The following is a 12669-nucleotide window of genomic DNA, read 5'->3' as shown; positions in this document are numbered from 1 at the left end:
AACAAATATAACAAAACAGAAACCGACTCAGATGTAGAGAACAAACTAGTGGTTACAAGTGAGGAGAGGGAAGCGGAGAGGAGCAAGATAGGGGCAGGGGAGTAAGAGGCACAAACTACAATGAACAAAATGAATAAGCTGAAAGGATATGTTATACAGCACAGGGAATGTGGCCAATATCTTATAGTAACTTTAAATGAAGTATAATCTATAAAAATTTTGAATCACTATGCTGTACACTGGACACAAATATAATATTGTAAATCAGCTATACTTCAACTTTTAAAAATGAGTGGAAAAGTCTAGATGTAACATAACAGGAGGTGATGTGATCTGTGGTTGAATTGGAGGCTACATGCACAGTCAGAATGCCTTCTTTACAAACTGGGTTTTAAACATTGTGCCAGCAAACAAATCATAACCCGAATGTAAATTCAGGCCTCAAGATGACAATTTGTGCATCTTTCAATAGGGTTAAACTCAAAGATCATTTTCTTGCTATTCTGTTCTATAATGACAAAGCTAAACTTTTTTTTTTTTTGTGGTACGCGGGCCTCTCCCTGCTGTGGCCTCTCTCGTTGCGGAGCACAGGCTCTGGACGCGCAGGCTCAGCGGCCATGGCTCACGGGCCTAGCCGCTCCGTGGCATGTGGGATCTTCCCAGACCGGGGCACGAACCCGTGTTCCCTGCATCAGCAGGCGGACTCTCAACCACTACACCACCAGGGAAGCCTGACAAAGCTAAACTTTTATAAATTTATTCTACTTTGTGAAATAGGCAAACAGAACATATGTTTTATTTGTTTCCGTGATTTTATTTTTTGTTTGCTTAATACACTCCTGCACTTCTCTGCATATGAGAAATCACAAGGTTTTCAGATAACTAACCTAAAATCTGGAAAGAAATCTAGATTTATTGCCATGCACTCTAGTCTTCTCCTGTAATAAAATATTATTTCCTCCTAAAAACACCATGACAGATATTTTTGAGGAAAAGTTCAACTATATCCCAATTTCAAAAAATTTCTTGTGTGATATTTATTTGCTGTCCACTGGCCTTGACCCACCTCTATTCCCACCCAACTTATTAGAGTTCATCAGTGTTTTAGCACTGTTTTTACATTTGCACTTATATTTACATTTTCTTTATGAAATAGACTGTTAAAAATGAAATGAAGAGCAAAGCAGAAGAATAAGTTTACTAACAAAATTTTAGAGGATTTTTAACCTTACACCTAATTTAATTCTTTAAAACATGTTACAAAATTTGATCAAAATATGTGGAGGTAACTTAAACTAGGCGAGTTCTGAAATAACCTTAATCACTCATTCATTCAAAAAATATTTTAGTGCCTTGTGGAAGCACACTAGCCCTGGAGGTAAATGTAAAATAAACATGATTCTTACCCTTAAATATCTGGTCTATCAATTATTACGTATCGGTTGGTAAATGCTAGGAATGTACTGGAAACAGACAGGAGGGGTGTGTAAATTATAATGGGAGGTCAAGCCTACCAGAAGCGATATATGAACTGAGCTTCGAAGAATGAACAGACATTAGCTAGTTAACAAGGAAAAGACATTCCAGGTAGAGAAAATAGCATATTAGAACGAGGGAAGGAAATGTGAAGTGGCATTATACATTCAGGGATTCCTTAGGACTCAGTATGTCTGGGGGAGAATGTATGCGACAATAAAAAACTGAAGGTAACGTTACAGACATGCACAGGAATCACATCATCAAAGACTATGTTTGAACTTTATCTTGGAAGCAATGGGAGTCTTTGGAGGTTCTAATCATGCTGTAATTTCTTTTCATCAAATTTCATCAGATTTTAGAAGGTTCTCTGTGAAGTAGGGTAGAGGCTAGGTTAGACTCAGTTCTGACAGTGCAGAGAGATGCCAACTACCAAGCTGGTTAAGAGCTTGGACACTAATGCATTTACTGATCCAACATGAAATCCTGGGTTTGCCATTTACTTGACAAACTTACTTGTGTGATCTTGGACCAAGTACATAACTTCTTTGAGGCTCAGCTTTTTTATTTTGGACAACAGAAATAGTAATAGTACCTACACCATAAGGTTATCATGAAACTTAAAGGAAATAATACATGTAAAGTTCTTGTTCACTAAATATCATTGTTATTATGAGAGTATTATTAATAATGTGAGCAGCAGGAAGGCAGTGGCAGTGGGGATGGAACGAGATTAAGAACGTAGAATCAAAATGGCTTGGTGACCCTCTGGATTTGGTTGAATGGGGTTCAGGATTACCATCAGTGTTCTCTCTTGGGTAGTTGGTACAACTCCACATCATTCACCAAGACAGGGAATACAAAGAAATGAGCAAGTTTAGAAGAAGATAATAAGTTCAGTTTGGGATATGAGAAATTTGAGACACCAGAGGGATGATCATATGTAGATATTCAGAAAGCAGCTGGGTGGAGGTCTGCTGTTCTAGATTGCAGACATAAATATAGGACTCAGCATCAAGTAGCAAGTCATTAGAAGCATGAGTATTCCAAATGAGGCCACACAGGAAGAGTACATGGATTCAAAGGAGCATAATGCCAGGGACAGAGGCCACAAGAATACAGACACTTAAAAGGATGATTTTTGTAAAAGATACAAAGAATACTAAAAAGGAATTATGAGACAAGTACTATTTTAAAAAACAGTTACACAGAGAGTTTCAATGAATTAGTAGTAAAATTTGCCAGCTGTCACAGAATGATCTGGTAAGAAAAGGATGAACACAAATGAACTGCCTTTGGCAGTGTGGAGGTGACTGATGATCTCCTTAGTGGGAAATAAATTGGTTTACAATATCCATTCTCACATTTGCTCCTCTATAAATTGAAAATTAAAAGTCCTATCTTACAAGTATTTCCCAAGGATTAGAATTTAACAATATATAAATCTGAACTCCTGAGAGACAGTTATTATACAAACAAAATAAACAAATGTATATTTACATCATTTAACAGCATTATTTATTTACTTCTAATTCACAGCCACCTTCCCAAAAGCATTATAAAAATGCCCCCATATTTTTCAAGGTGCAATTAAGCTTTAGCTTAGAGGTAGTTCTTTTAAAATTAGGAATGAGAGAAGCTTATATTTAGCCCATAAATCACGATCACTGGTAAGGAAAATCATTTAAATGCACTAATTTGACTCAACACAAAAAAGGCACCTTAACACAATACCATATTTTAAGCACAGTCTGTGAAGAATTGTGAGAAATTGACTATTGATGACTTCACGTGTGGAACTGGAAAATCTCCCACTGTATCATCAGGAAACACATGCAGATTGATTTCCATTATCCCACTATTCAGCATGTACAAAAAGGATACACAGAAAATAACAAGAGTAAGACTTCAATTACAAGTAAGATAAGCTTTTCTCTGTATCCTACCCACATATGTATACCTCTTTTAAATATTCCTCATGACTAAGTAGGAAGTATGTATAAGGCACTTCTACTACACACCAAAGTATAATGTTGGCCTTAAGAAAAAGTACTTGTGTGACTGAGTTGTGAACTGAATTACTGTTCTTTTCATGGAACAAATAGTAACAAGAGTTATTCTGACTTCAGTATCTGGCAGACATCTTCTCAAAAGTGAACCAAGTAAACCTTCACTTCAAGAAAAACAGGAGCCCCGCCCCCACGGGCCCGCCCGGAGGCTTAAACTGCAACCCCGCAGCTCGGGAGGGCGTTGATGCCCGTGCCAACACCAGGCCGCGCGTGGGCTCCGGAGCGCAGCATGGAGGGCCCGGCCTAGCTGGGGCCCGTGGCCCTATGTCTTCTGGCTGTGACGCCGGTTCTGCGCACGATGCGGGGCTGCAGCCGCCAGGCCGCAGCCGCCGGGCGGTGGGTGCCCGAGCGGCCGGGAGGCGAGCCGGGACCCACAGGCAGGTGTGGGCATCCTGTCTGCAGCCAGCGTCACCGAGGCCGTGCTCAGGCCATGAACACTCGGTGAAGCTGCGCCCGGACAGCGCGGCCGACTCCTACTCGTGCTCTGAGGACCTGTGCGCGCTGCAGGACTCGGTGCCTCTGCCCTCCGTGCGGGCTTCCCTGAGGGAGGGCCTGCTGGACTTAACGCCGACCGCCTCCACGGGGTAGACTGGGCGCCGCTCCTGAGCACCCTCTGCCCCTGATCTGTATCCAGAGCTTCTTCCAGCCACGGCTTGTCGAGACAGTGTTTGGAATGAACAGACCCAGGGACGCTCCTTGCTCCAGCCCCCAACCACCCTCCAACCTTTCTTCCTGTCGCAACCTTTGGAATCAGCCACTCAGCTATCCTCAGCCTCCAGGACAGGCCAACACCGTTTTTTGAGCTTAGCTCCTTATCACTGATCAACCACAAGTTCCCAGGTTCGTCAGAATTATTCCATCGAAGTGGAGGCTGCCGTCCACCGCCTGTTCAACATGCATCTGGGGACACTTACCTCTCTCTGAGCTTCTATTTCGACAGCAACAATGGGACTCTGGACAGTGTGGGCCACATTTTTCGCCAACTGGCTGAGGAGAAGTGTGAAGGCGCCCAGCATCTCTTGAAAGTGCAAAACCAGTGCTGTGGCCGCGCCCTCTTCCAGGATGCGCGGAAGCCTTCTCAAGATGAGTGGGGTAAAACCCAGGACGCTGTGGAAGCCACCATTCTTAGGGAGAAGAGCCTGCACCAGGCACTATCAGATCTGTGCGCCCTGGGTTCCGCCCGCGCAGACTCCCACCTCTGTGACTTCCTGGAGAGCCGCTTCCTGGAGGAGCAGGTGAAACTCATCAAGAAGATGGGCGACCACCTGACCAACCTCCGCAGGCTGGCTGGTCCGCAGGCTGTGCTGGGCGAGTATCTCTTTGAAAGGCTCACCCTCGAGCACAAACAGGAGTCTCTGAAGTCCAGCGGCCTCTGAGGAGCCCCTTTGGCATCAGAGCTTCTGCCTGAAGCCCTGCTCTGCTGCTACTAGGCAGCTTTGTAACCGCCCTGGAGCCCTCTCCCAAGCCTTGGACCAAATGGAAACAATAACGCTTTTTGCAGAAGGAAAAAAAAAAGCCTATTTGAAACACAAACAGAATAAAGAGGAAAAAAAATAAATATATATATATATGTGTGTATATATATATATTCATGTTCTTTCTTTTTCCTTTTTTTAAAAATTTATTTTACTGAAGTATAGTTGATATACAATGTTGTGTTAGTTTATGCTGTACAACAAAGTGATTCAGTTATACATATATATAATTTTTCATATTCTTTTCCATTATGGTTAATTACAGGACATTGAATATAGTTCCCTGTATTATACAGTAGGACCTTGTTGTTTATCCATCATATATATAATAGGTTACCTCTGCTAATCCCAAACTCCTAATCCATCACTCCCCCACCTCTCCCTTCCCCTCGGGAACCACAAGTTTGTGTGCTATGTCTGTGAGTCTGTTTCTGTTTCATGGATAAGTTCATTTGTAACATATTTTAGATTCCACATATAAGTGATATCATATGGTATTTGTCTTTCTCCTTCTCACTTACTTCATTTAGTATAATAGTCTCTAGGTCCAGCCATGTTGCTGCAAATGGCATTATTTCATTCTTTTTTATAGCTGAGTAGTATTCCATTTTATATATATCACATCTTCTTTATCCATTCATCTGTCAGTGGACATTTAGGTTGTTTTCATGTCTTGGCTATTATAAATAGTGCTGCTGTGAACATAGGGGTGCATGTATGTTTTCAAATTATAGTTTTGTCCAGATATATGCCCAGGAGTAAGATTGCTGGATCATATGGTAGCTCTATTTTTAGCTTTTTGAGGAACTGCCATAGTGTTTTCCATAGTGGTTGCACCAATTTACATCCCCACCAACAGTGTAGAAGTAAGTCAGAAAGAGAGACAAATACCATATGCTAACACATATATATGGAATTTAAGGAAAAAAAAATGTCATGAAGAACCTAGGGGTAAAACAGGAATAAAGACACAGACTTACTAGAGAACGGACTTGAGGATATGGGGAGGGGGAAGGGTAAACTGTGACAAAGCGTGAGAGAGGCATGGACATATATTCATGTTCTTTTAACATATGAATTGCCCCACTTTATCTGTGTGAAATAAGTTTGTTCCCGTTATTGGGCTGCTTCTCAAGCTTTGCTGCTCATTTGAATTACCTAAAGAGCTTTTAAGAAAAACATTGGTGTCTGGGTCCCAGCCCCAGAGATTTTGATTCAGTAGGTCTAGGGAGGAGCCTGGGCACAGGGAGGTCTCAGAGTTCCCCAGGTGATTCTAATGTGCAGCAACTTTGGGAACCACCTCTTGGCTTCAATCCAGCTAGTGATCAGATATTAAATCTAAGACACATGGGCTAGTGCATGAGCTCTAGGAAGATTCGTGCCAGGGAAAATGATCGATAGTTGTGTTACTTCTCTGAAATGTATTGAAATTTCCAATTAGCATGAACAGGGGAGGGTGAATGGGTGAATGCAATAAGGTGTATCATTTACGTATTTCCCTATGTGTATGGCTAGAAGCTTTTGCAACTGAGGTCTGCCCTACTTTTCATGCTAATGGTAATGCTTGTCCTCCTAATGCAGCTGTAAACTTTATAAGCCCATAGGTAGACAGCATCACAAAATATTTACCACTCCCCACTGGCCCACTCTCAAGCTTCTCTCCCCTTCCCCAATACACAAATGTACCTCAATGCTCTTGAGACCAATATCAACATATTGACCTTCAATTCTTCTACTTTGCAGCTTCCCTCTTATCATGAGATGTCAGCATTTAGTGCAAGGACAAATGCTTGCCTCTTGGTGAGTAATGTAGGCAATGCCTCCAAGAGACAAATAGCCCTTAGGGAGGGGGAAAAAGTCTTTCAAAAAGGTTGATGCCTAGAGGAGGCATTTTCAGTCATCTCAGCTTAGAGGTCAAATATCCAAAATTAAAAAGGTTAAAAAAAAGAAAAAGAAGAAAGCAAGGAAGAAAAGAAGGAAACAATTTTCTTATCTCATAGTAATAAGGCAGTTTTCCTTAAAAAAAAAAAGACTTAAGCCTTAAATTCTCTTTCCTAATCAAAATGTGCTTTTCCGTCTTTAGACTATTCCTCTTATATCCTGTATTATTCATGACGTTTAATTCTTGAAATAGCACATGGCTGAAAACAGAAGCTAACCTCTTGTCCACTATGAATTAAATCTTCTTTTCCTAGGACCTGTCTACAATGTACAATTTGGGGTTTGCCAACGTAATTATTTTCTCTGAAATAAGTTACAGCATTTTGCCTTTTCAATATATAGTTATACAATATATTGTTAACACAACAAAGTTAATATAGTCAATATAGTAAATACAACTATAACACACGTGATATGATGCCACTTTGGTGATTTTCTTCATCCATGTAATTCTGAAATTTGACAGTATAGTTTTCATATTCTAATGAGCTGAGTATTACCTTTGCAAGGATAGAAAAATAAAATAAATTCACAATATTCTTGTGTGGTTTGCCCCTGGGGTGGATTACCATAATGGGGGGATATTTGAGCCTTTCCCCAAGTCATTAAAAAACCTCCAGCGAGCAGCCCCTTGTCCTCTCCAGGGAGTGGGGGGAAAGGATCTTTAATCATAATAATCCTGGGGGGAGAAATCTCAGAAATAAGACATCTGCTTCTGTGCCTTGTTGTTTTGCAGAATAGCAATGATTGCTTTAGCAGCTTCTATTGCCATGTGTGTACAATAAGTAAATGAACATAAAATTGAATGAATGCATAAAAGAAGGATAAACCCACCCAGCTTAACAAATCCACTCTCTCACCTGCTGTGCCCTGAAACATGAAAGAAAGAATCACGGGATCATAAGGATTAATAAAATAACAGTCTCTGTTAACAATAAAAAAAAAAGAAAGAAAGAAAAAGAGAAACAACAGTATCAGGACTTCCCTGGTGGTTCAGGGGTTAACACTCCACGCTCCCAATGCAAGGGGACTGGGTTCAATCTCTGGTCAGGGAACTAGATCCCACGTGCCGCAACTAAGAGCCCGCACGCAGCAACGAAGATACCGCGTGCTGCAACTAAGACCAGGCACAGCCAAGAAAAACAACAGTATTTGTTACCAATAATAAAATACAGGATTTCAAGAGAAAGTTAGATTCCTAATAATCTGACAAGATTAGTAGTGATAGTAATAAATCAATTTTGGACATCTTATAATTAATAGATGAACATTTGGGAGACCCACATTTTTCGGGTCTCCGTGTACCAATATTTTGCAAGTGATCAATAAATTATGTCACAAAATCATGCACTGGGTAAAAGACCAATTCTAAGTGCAAGATAAATCAATGAATTTTAATAAAATAGAGTACAAAATGTTCTTTAGTATGGTTTCATATTTCACAAAACAACTGATCCTATCTATGAAACAGAAACAGAATCATGGACATGGAGAACAGACTGATAGTTGCCAAGGGGGAGGGGGTTGGGGGAGGGATGGAGTGGGAGGTTGGGGTTAGCAGATGTAAGTGTTTATATATAAAATGGATGAACAACCAGGTCCTACTATATAGCACAGGGAACTATATTCAATATCCTATAATAAACCATAATGGAAAAGAATATAAAAAAAGAATGTATATATATATATATACATACACAAAATATATATGTATAACTGAATCACTTTGCTGTATAGCAGTAATTAACACAACATTATAAATCAACTATACTTCAATAAACAATAATATAATGTTGGCCTCAAGAAAAAGTACTTGTGTGACTGTTTGAGCTGTGAGCTGAATTATTGTTCTTTTCACGGAACAAATAGTAACTATAGTTATTCTGACTTCAGAGAACAAGAATGCTCATCTTTTCATTTGAAAATGCTGCTTTTAACAATTATTCATAAGAACACACCTTCAAGCCAAGGTGGGTGGGGTGGGGATTGTGACAATATTTCATTTCATATAGTCAAATTTTAGGAAGATTTTCAAGTGCATCCCCCTAAAAATAACTACCTAAGGTCAATCACAATTACTAAAAAAGATTGAAATTTGTGCCAAATATCTGTGATGTAACAAAAGACAGAGGAAGATGGCCCAAAATTACTTCAAAACGCCAGATACTTTGAGGTATGAACTATCGGTGATATATGACTTAGGTTAACTAAGGATTTTACTAAAATTTTAACAGCTATGAGTTATATATGTTTCAAGGGACTGGAACAGGTGATGTACCTCTTCTTTTCTAAGGGACTGAGAAAGTTAAAAGGTGAGAAGTTGATGAGAGGTTGGCTATGACAACACTTTTGAAATTAGAGATCAGTTTGTTTTAACTTCAATATCTTTCCTGATATTGGAACAAATCCCCCAGCAAGCAATTTGCAAAGCTCTAGAAAGTACAGGAGCCAGGGTAATAACCAACATGACTTGGTGGACAACAAATCATGTCAGTCCAATTGAATTCCCTTTTACCCAGTGACAGCCTTATAAATGTGGGGGAATAAATGAAGTCGTATATCTTGGCTTCACGAGGCTTTGGACTGTAACACTCAGAAGATATACAGGGTAGTAAACTATGGTTTGGAGCATAATCTTGGAGGAGTAATTAGTTATTGCTCATTTTTCAGAGACTACTCTTTGCAGTGATGTATATCAAGGAAATTACCCAGGTATATCCCTAGGAAATATTTTTATTAATGACTTCAATATTAAAATACATGGCATTTTCATAAAATTCACATGTTAAAATGCAGCATATATAAAGAAAAATTCAAGTTATTACATTTAGAATACTTGTAAGAAGTCATTTCCATTTGGTGCCCCTTAGAGCCTATTTCTGAATCATTCGCATGGGATATAATATTCATAGAATGTGCAGGTTTTCCCATTTTCCATTCTATCTATCTCCATTGCAGTTACACTACCTAGTGAAATTCAAGATAAAGGCACTGTTCTTGGATCAGTGTGAAGCTGTGGAATTGCCTTCCGGGAAAGATCATTTTCCTTTTGTTTTTACATTTCCCTTTTGTGTTATGTCTTCAAGTGCCATGCTTTTATTATGAATCGACCGTAGCTACTGTTAAGAAGGGCACCGCTCAAAATCAAGGTGGATTACATTTCAGAAATGTAAGCAGATGATCTTAAAACTGGAAACCTATTTAATACAGAATAATAAGAAAATAAAATAAAAACTGACATAACCTAGATAGAGGAGAGAAAGTGTAACATTTGGTACTGGCAATTAATTTAAATGTAAAGTTGAACATAATTTGAAAATATTTCATTTAGGACACTTGTGGCTACATTCATAAAACAGTCTACCATTGTTATATGACATCAGCTTTGGACAGCAGGATTATGGTAACATAACATAAATTAAGTGGCTTTGTGAATAGATTATCTGTTTCTATAATAACTCACTAATAAAATCATCTGATTCCATAGTCTTTTTGGAAGTAATATTTTAGTAACTTCAAATTTCACAATTATTAGTCTAAGTTTTCCTTTCCTCTTTTTTTTTTTTTGTGGTACGCGGGCCTCTCACTATTGAGGCCTCTCCCGTTGCGGAGCACAGGCTCCAGATACGCAGGTTCAGCGGCCATGGCTCACAGGTCCAGCCGCTCCACTGCATGTGGGATCTTCCCGGACCGGGGCACGAACCCGTGTCCCCTGCATCGGCAGGCGGACTCTGAACCATTGCGCCACCAGGGAAGCCCTCCTTTCCTCTTGAATTGATTTTGGCAATATAAATAATCCAAGAACATTTCTCAATTCACCAAGAATTTCAGAGTATTTTTGTTAAATTACACATAATAAAATATGGGTTCTGTTGCCATGACTTATATAAGTAACTACACTTCTTTTTGCCTCGTAATATTCATTATTCAAATAAGCATTAAAATGGTGCTTACCCCACCTTAAGAAGCAGGAAACATCTCGAATAAACAACCTAACCTTGCACCTCAAGCAATTACAGAAAGAAGAACAAAAAAACCCCAAAGCTACAGAAGGAAAGAAATCATAAAAATCAGATCAGAAATAAATGAAAAAGAAATGAAGGAAATGATAGCAAAGATCAATAAAACTAAAAGCTGGTTCTTTGAGAAGATAAACAAAATAGATAAACCACTAGCCAGACTCATCAAGAAAAAAAGGGAGAAGACTCAAATCAATAGAATTAGAAATGAAAAAGGAGAAGTAACAACTGACACTGCAGAAATAAAAAAAATCATGAGAGATTACTACAAGCAACTCTATGCCAATAAAATGGACAATCTGGAAGAAATGGACAAATTCTTAGAAATGCACAACCTGCCAAGGCTGAATCAGGAAGAAATAGAAAATATGAACACACCAATCACAAGCACTGAAATTGAAACTGTGATTAAAAATCTTCCAACAAACAAAAGCCCAGGACCAGATGGCTTCTCAGGTGAATTCTATCAAACGTTTAGAGAAAAGCTAACACCTGTCCTTCTCAAACTCTTCCAAAATATAGCAGAGGGAGGAGCACTCCCAAATTCCTTCTACGAGGCCACCATCACCTTGATACCAAAATCAGACAAGGATGTCACTAAGAAAGAAAACTATAGGCCAATATCACTGATGAGCATAGATGCAAAAATCCTCAACAAAATACTAGCAAACAGAATCCAACAGCACATTAAAAGGATCATACACCATGATCAAGTGGGGTTTATTCCAGGAATGCAAGGATTCTTCAATATATGCAAATCTATCAATGTGATAAACCATATTAACAAATTGAAGGAGAAAAACCATATGATTATCTCAATAGATGCAGAGAAAGCTTTCGACAAAATTCAACACCCATTTATGATAAAAACCCTGCAGAAAGTAGGCATAGAGGGAACTCTCCTCAACATAATAAAGGCCATATATGACAAGCCCACAGCAAACATCATCCTCAATGGTGAAAAACTGAAAGCATTTCCACTAAGATCAGGAACAAGACAAGGTTGCCCACTCTCACCACTCTTATTCAACATAGTTTTGGGAGTTTTAGCCACAGCAATCAGAGAAGAAAAGGAAATAAAAGGAATCCAAATCGGAAAAGAAGAAGTAAAGCTGTCACTGTTTGCAGATGACATGATACTATACATAGAGAATCCTAAAGATGCTACCAGAAAACTACTAGAGCTAATCAATGAATTTAGTAAAGTAGCAGGATACAAAATTAATGCACAGAAATCTCTGGCATTCCTATATACTAATGATGAAAAATCTGAAAGTGAAATCAAGAAAACACTCCCATTTACCATTGCAACAAAAAGAATAAAATATCTAGGAATAAACCTACCTAAGGAGACAAAAGACCTATATGCAGAAAATTATAAGACACTGATGAAAGGAATTAAAGATGATACAAATAGATGGAAAGATATACCATGTTCTTGGATGGGAAGAATCAGCATTGTGAAAATGACTCTACTACCCAAAGTAATCTACAGATTCAATGCAATCTCTATCAAACTACCACTGGCATTTTTCACAGAACTAGAACAAAAAATTTCGCAATTTGTATGGAAACACAAAAGACCCCGAATAGCCAAAGCAATCTTGAGAACGAAAAAAGGAGCTGGAGGAATCAGGCTCCCTGACTTCAGACTATACTACAAAGCTACAGTAATCAAGACAGTATGGT

The 12669-nt window shown here is 39.0% G+C and overlaps 1 pseudogene; it reads left to right on the top strand.

The window, feature by feature from the left end:
• Nucleotides 1-3843: 3843 nt before the first annotated feature.
• Nucleotides 3844-4972, top strand: LOC111172030 (ferritin light chain pseudogene; annotated as a pseudogene).
• Nucleotides 4973-12669: the final 7697 nt, after the last annotated feature.

This window comes from Delphinapterus leucas, chromosome 8 (genome assembly GCF_059928025.1).
Source record: "Delphinapterus leucas isolate spDelLeu-1000000601 "Yukka" chromosome 8, BTC_Dleu_Yukka2, whole genome shotgun sequence".
In the NCBI taxonomy this organism is placed as follows: domain Eukaryota; kingdom Metazoa; phylum Chordata; class Mammalia; order Artiodactyla; family Monodontidae; genus Delphinapterus; species Delphinapterus leucas.
This window is presented reverse-complemented; position numbering and strand designations above follow the sequence as displayed.